General features: G+C 41.5%; 1 protein-coding gene across 1 annotated transcript in view; it reads right to left on the bottom strand.

The window, feature by feature from the left end:
* LOC135246026 (uncharacterized) overlaps positions 1-7,204 on the bottom strand; it is a 35,630-nt gene that overhangs the window by 27,036 nt on the left and 1,390 nt on the right. The gene's annotated exons all lie outside the window — the stretch shown is intronic.

The following is a 7,204-nucleotide window of genomic DNA, read 5'->3' as shown; positions in this document are numbered from 1 at the left end:
AGTCAAAACTGATTTGTAGGTATCTTTTAATTGGAGGTCCCATACAACTGAATGGCGAAAGTAACTTCAATCTTACTAGCAAAATGTAATTTGAGATATTAAAAGTTTTTTGATGAGTGAAAATGCAGTTAGATCTTAAATTAGCTCTTTGACTAGTCATAAATCAGTTACAGGTACCTGTAATGTGAATCTGGTCAGGCTATTAAATGTTTGTGACACAACACCTTAATTAGCATTAAACAGGCACAGAAAACAAACTAAGATTGGGGGAACTGGCGCCCTCTAGTGTGACGGTTGGATTCAGGTAGGGTTGTTATTTCCCAAAAATATATAAAAATAATTGGCACCCCTAAAGATTCTTATAAATAAAATAAAATCAAACTCAATCTACATCAATATTAAGAGAAACTCTTGTGGCCTTCCATGGCTTCCTGTTTCACTGGAGGATTAAACTGAGAACCTGCTTGTGAAACCCATTTTTCATCTTCGCCACAGAGAAAGACAAAGAACTGACGAACGAAATGAAAATGGTTGCTGACCTTTGAAAATCAGGCAATGGATCAAAAAATAAACTGAAGATGCTAGTTACTACTGTGAGGGCAATAATTAAATTAAACTGGAGCGCAGCATGGTAGTGTGTGTGGAGTTTGCATATTCTCATCCCATGTCTGCATGGGTTTCCTCCCACAGTCCAAAGACATGCAGGTTAAGCTAATTGGAGACACTAAATTGCTTGAATGTATGAGTGTGTGAGTGCATGGTGTGTGTGCCCTGTGATGGACTGGTGACCTGTTCACGGTTTTTTCCTGCCTCTTGCCCAATGCATGCTGGGAGAGGCTCCAGCCCCTCTCACAACCATATCCAGGAATATGATGTAGGATGGATTTAAGGATGCATATACTGAAAAGAAAAATACGGTGGTGGATCTTTAATGTTATGGGGTTACTTTGCTCACACTGGTCCTGGGGCCCTTGTTAAGGAAAGCAGCATCGTGAACTCTACCCAAGTACCAGGACAATTCAGCCCTAAACCTGACTGCCTCTACCAGCAGACTGAAACTAGTGGATCTTTCAGCAAGACAATGACCCCAAATTCACGTTACAATCCACAAATAAAAAGGTTAATGATGCAGAAGCATCATTGTGCAATGGCTACAGCAGTCTTCAGACTGCTGAAACTCCCTGAAAACCTGTGAATCAATTGAACAGCACAGCCCATAAGCACAGATCAACAAAGACATCAGGATCTGGAAAGATTGTGGGTGGAGGAAGAGTCTAAGATCCCTCCCAATGTGTTCTCTGGTCTTATAAGACGTTATGTAAAAAGACTCAGTGCCATTATCCCTGCGAGGGGAGGGTGCACACAGTACCAAATACAGGGGTGCCAATAATTGTGATGTACAATTTTTGTAAAGAAATGTGAGAAATGTGTCATTTTGGTAGTTTCCATTATATCATTAAATATATTCCGTATGTTGGACAATGAAAATATACCTCAGCACTGGTACTCCATATATTGAACGGTCTTAGTAATTTATTTTTATTTAACCTTTATTTAACCAGGTTAGTCTCATTGAGATTAGAAATCTCTTTTTCAAGAGAGACCTGGCCAAGAAAGCAGCAGTCGATTACAGACACAACAAAATTTCAACATTTAACATACTATAAAAGCAGACAAACAGCAATGTTCAAAGTTTCACAATCTGGTTAACATGAGTAATCTGTAGTGCAACTAAGGGTCAAAACAATTACAAGTTTCACTTTCCTCCATAACCTTAAGCCTTTTTTAAAAATCATTTAATGATAAAAACTCCTGTAAATTAAGTTCTTTCTGGAGCTCATTCCACGCAGAAGGAGCTGAGAACTGGAATGCCAGCCTCAGTACGAACCTTTGGCACAGACAATAAAACACTGTTTTGTGAGCGAAGTGAGCAATGTACATGCAAAGGTAAGATGGAAGCACTTTCAATATAGCCTTGTAAATGAAAATATACCAGTGACACAGCCTACATAATGCCAAGGAGGGCCAGCCCACTCTTCTATAAAGAATACAGTGATGTGTCAAAAATTTGTAATTTGTGACAAACCTCAGTGCCCCATGATACACCATGTCCAACCGATGCAATGACGCTAAAGGTGCATGCATATATAAAATGTCTCCATAATCTATTACCGGTAAGAAAGTAGTTGAGACTAGCCTCTGTCTCACCTCAAGAGAAAAACAGGACTTGTTTCTAAAATAAAAACCCAACTTACGCCTAAGCTTTTTTACAAGGGAATCTATATGAAACTTAAAAACAAGACCATCATCTAATAAAAAACCCAGGTACTTATAAGTTGTCACCCTTTCAATTGGTTTATTCTGTGTGGCAACGATACAAGGTAATGTCTGCGGCTCTAACTTTGACCTAGTGAAGAGCATCAACTTGGTTTTATCAACATTTAAAATAAACTTCAGCTGATAAAGCTGAGCCTGTATGGTATTAAAAGCAGACTGTAGGTCTTCAAAAGCCTTTTTTACTGTTTCTGCATAAGAGCAGATGACTGTGTCATCTGCATAAAAATGAAAACTGGCATTTGACACGTGTTTGCCAATATTGTTTAAATAAATCGTAAATAAAAGAGGTCCTAGGACTGAGCCCTGTGGCACCCCATTCTGTACATTTAAAACGCCAGATGTATTTCCATTGAACTGGATTCACTGTGTTCTATCTAAGAGGTGGCTTCTGAACCAGGAAACTGCCTGGTCAGAAAATCCTATATTGACTAATCTTTGTAGCATGATGTCATGATCTACAGTGTCAAATGCCTTTGACAGGTCAATAAAAAGGGTGACACAGTGTTGCTTCTTATCCAGCGCACAGATAACATCATTAACCACTTTAATTGATGCAGTAGTAGTGCTATGCTGTTTTCTAAAACCTGATTGGCACTCAGCTAAAATATTGTTGTTGCTTAAAAATCCCTTGATCTGATCACACACCAGTGTCTCCAAAACCTTAGCCAGAATTGAAAGCTTAGAAATAGGCCTGTAGTTATCTAGATTTGAGGGCTCCCCTCCTTTAAACAGGGGCAGAACAAAGGCAGATTTCCATACACTGGGGATAACATTCAATTCAAGAGTGAGATTGAAGAGATATGTTAGGGGCTCAGCAATAAAATCAGAAGAAAGTTTCAATAGATAAGGATCCAAGTTGTCAGGACAAGCTGCTTTTGAGTCTATACCTTTAAGCGCTTTGTGTACTTCTGGTAGAGAAAAAGGGGAAAAACAAAAACTTTGTCCCATTCTCTTATTTACAACGGCATCAGTAAATGGCTGATTACCTGATGTAGCCTTAAACAGAAAACCAGAGGAAACAAAATGTTTGTTGAAACAGTTGAGCATTTCAGCTCGATCAGTGACCTTATCAACGCCCTTTATAATACATGACGGCAGTTCATAATTACAGTTTGTACTCAGGGATTTGATTACTTTCCAAAATTTGAAAGGGTTGTTTAAATTTTTAGTTGTGGTTGATACAAAGTAGTCAGATATTAGCTTCTTAACTAAAAGTGTACACTTATTCCTCAGAAACCTAAATATTAGCCAGTCTGACTCTGAACCTGTTCTCCAGCAGTAGCCCAAGCTTGGTTTCTCATGTGTTATTGCTTAGACAGCTCGTCAGAAAACCAAGGATTTCCCTACTTTTAATCCTATAAGTTCTAAAAGGAGCATGTTTGTTTGAGATTTTCAAGAAATTGTCCCTAAAGAAAGTCCAAGCCATTTCAATATCTGGAATAAGACTGATCCTGCTCCAATCACAATAGTGCAGGTCGTGTAAAAACGATTGTTTTGAAAAAAGTTTAAAACTTTTTTGGAGAAAACGGGGGTTGGTTTTAGTGATCTTAGTGTTGCGTATAGCTGCAATGGCACAGTGGTCACTCAGATCCAGGGCTGGACTGGGACAAAAAATAGGCCCTGCCATTTTTGGCTCAGACCGGCCCACCGCAATCGGTCGGACACCGCTCATCAGAACAACATCCTCGCAGACCGTTCAATATGTATATGATGCATATCTAACCATTTGCCAAACCATTTGCCAAACCCCCTACAGAGCGGAGTCAAGTATGCCAATGCAAGTGGAGCAGTGTACTCACTCCCTCTTGATCCTGGTGATCAGAGGTGGCTGTGGAGTAAACAATACCCATACTCAAAAAGTAATTATTAAAGAAAAACTCTGCTACATGTTGTATGAATAATTCAAATAATTTAATACAATTTTATGTAAAAAAAAAAACACATTCACTGTACATTGATTGCCATTCAAAGGCACAGAATAAAGGTCTTAAATAAAACAAATACAATACAGACTCTCTACAGTAGACAACGTAGAATGGAACATGCTAAATGCTAAGGCAACTTCGCTTTCACTCGCTTTCGTTTTCTCCATTTTACGCAAATGCATCAGAATCGTCGTCATTTAGAAATGAGATCGCATTGATGTATGATCGTGATTTTTTTTATGAGTCGTGCAGCCCTATTCCATACATTTATTTATTATATCCTTGCAAACTTAGCTACTTCTCCTGCCTCCTCATTCGTAGACTACCTCGCTCGCGCTGACTAGTCTCGACATGCACCTCTCTCTCGCTCCTCCGCTCACACCTCTGATAGTGTAGTAGTGATGTGTCCCGAGTGTTTCCGTTTTTGCCATAAGAATTTGAGAATACAAGGTGTTATTGTTCATTCTGTTAAAATATTCAGAGAAAAGAAAAAGCCCAAAAGCATTTTTGATCGACTTGTTTATGTATGAATCTTATTAAACCCGCCCCATATTAGACAAACAGTTGTGACTGGCCCGCCATATCTCAGGACGAGAGAAATCAGTTTAATAGCCTGAGTGACCAGACTGATCTGCAGAGCGAAATTAAATGTGTTTTAGGCAATGGTATTATCAGAGGCAGAAGAACCACAGTACAATATTTTTACATTACATTACATTACATTATAGATTCTTAGCAGACGCTCTTATCCAGAGCGACTTACAACAAGTGCATTACAAAACTCAGAGACAAGCGCTTTACAACATTCCTGCAAGAGAGCTACAATAGGTATAACTTTGCAAAAAGTGTGAATTGTACCCCTTTTTTAAATATATATAAATTCCCACCCCCCACCCACCTAGTTGTAGATGAACCTAGTTACATGAAAATAACATGACGCGTGGTTACTCAGTTGAGGTTTAATGGATGTTAGAGGGTAGTGGGGGGTGATGAGGTGAGATGTAGCTTGAAGAGGTGAGTCTTCAGTCTACGTTTGAAGACGGCCAGGGTCTCTGCTGTTCTGACTTGCACAGGAAGGTCATTCCACCACCGTGGGGCTAGAACAGACAGGAGGCGTGACCGGGTGCTGGTGCGAGCCGGGGCAGGGACCAGGCGACATGTGGCAGCAGAACGGAGAGGTCTAGCTGGGGTGTAGGGTCTGATGAGTTGACGTAGATAGGGAGGGGCTGACCCCTGGCTGCTTTGAAGGCAAGCACTAATGTTTTAAATTTGATGCGAGCCATCACGGGAGCCAGTGGAGGGTGGTGAGCAGGGGGTAACGTGGGAATGTCTGGGGAGGTTGAAGACCAGACGCGCTGCTGCGTTCTGGATGAGTTGCAGGGGTCTGATAGATGATGCTGGGAGGCCAGCAAGCAGGGAGTTACAGTAGTCCAGGCGGGACAGGACCACTGCCTGGACGAGGAGTTGGGTCGAGTAAGTTGTGAGGAAGGGGCGGATCCTCCGGATGTTATACAGGAAGAACCTGCATGAACGTGTCACTGCTGAAATGTGCTCGGTGAGGGACAGTCTGTTGTCCATCACCACGCCAAGGTTTCTAGTTGAGGGTGATGGTGTGAGGATGGTATTACCTAGGGAGATAGAGAGATCAGAGAGAGGGAGTTAAGAGCCGGAATATAAATGAGCTCTGTCTTACCTGGATTGAGCTTGAGATGGTGGCGGACCATCCAGCTCTGAATATCACTCAGGCAGGCAGTGATGCGGGCTGAGACCTGTGTGTCAGAGGGTGGGAAGGAGAGAAACAGTTGTGTGTCATCAGCATAGCAATGGTAAGACATACCATGAGCTGTGATGACAGGGCCAAGGGACTGGGTGTAGAGAGAGAAGAGGAGAGGACCAAGGACCGAGCCCTGTGGGACTCCGGTGGTGAGGGGGTGTGGCGCAGATACTTTACCAGCCCAGGCTACCTGGAAGGAGCGATCTGAGAGGTAAGACTCAATCCAATTGAGGACTGTGCCACAGATCCCCAATTGGATTGAGTCTTACCTCTCAGATCGCTCCTTCCAGGTAGCCTGGGCTGGTAAAGTATCTGCGCCACACCCCCTCACCACCGGAGTCCCACAGGGCTCGGTCCTTGGTCCTCTCCTCTTTCTCTCCCCGGGAGAATATAGGCCCCGTCCAGCCTGCTCAATCATTAACAAAAAAAACCCGTTGAATATATTTGGCGGAACATTTTTCGGAAAAAATCAATAAGGGTCGATTTTCTGGACATTTTTGATTTGGACTGTTGGGCCCCCTTATTAATTGCGGTTAAATTTAAGAGTCGCAGAAACCTTTAAAACACAGAGATCGGTTTTTAAACCAAACCCAATTTAGATTTGACAATGGGCCCAAACCCCATTGTAGTTCAGTTTGCCCCTGCATTTTGTTTAAAGAAAAACAGATATTTCTTGGAGAAAATGGAGGTCTAACAACCAACCCCAGTAATGAAGATGTCTTTTGCCCCCTTACTTTTGAGACGCATTTCAAAAGTTTGCACGCGGGCTCTGATAGCGTACACTGTGGAAAAATTTCTTTTTGGAAAAAAATAGCTACACCAAATTTCCCTTTTTGGGGTTTTTTAAATGCCGGGCCACGTTGTAGCCAAATATGGGGTAACTTTATCAGGGAAAACCCACCTGCTCAACCAAGTTTCAGATATACAGTAAAATCAGCATCCCGTTAATTAAACCCCCAAACCTTTTAGGTTTCCCTTTTGGGACCCAAACTGAACATTAAAATGTATTACCCCGACCCCAAAGTACTTTAAAATAGACGGGTTTCCCCCCCAAAATTTTTGACTTAAAGTAATACTCGAAGATTTTATTAAAATAAAGTTGTTAAGCACATCATCCCCCGAATTTGGTAACAAATGGTGATTTTTCCTTTAATTAAAATTTTTTTTA

This window comes from Anguilla rostrata, chromosome 19 (genome assembly GCF_018555375.3).
Source record: "Anguilla rostrata isolate EN2019 chromosome 19, ASM1855537v3, whole genome shotgun sequence".
In the NCBI taxonomy this organism is placed as follows: Eukaryota; Metazoa; Chordata; class Actinopteri; order Anguilliformes; family Anguillidae; genus Anguilla; species Anguilla rostrata.
Note: the sequence above shows the minus strand (reverse complement) of the source record. Positions and strands in the feature narration are given on the sequence as shown.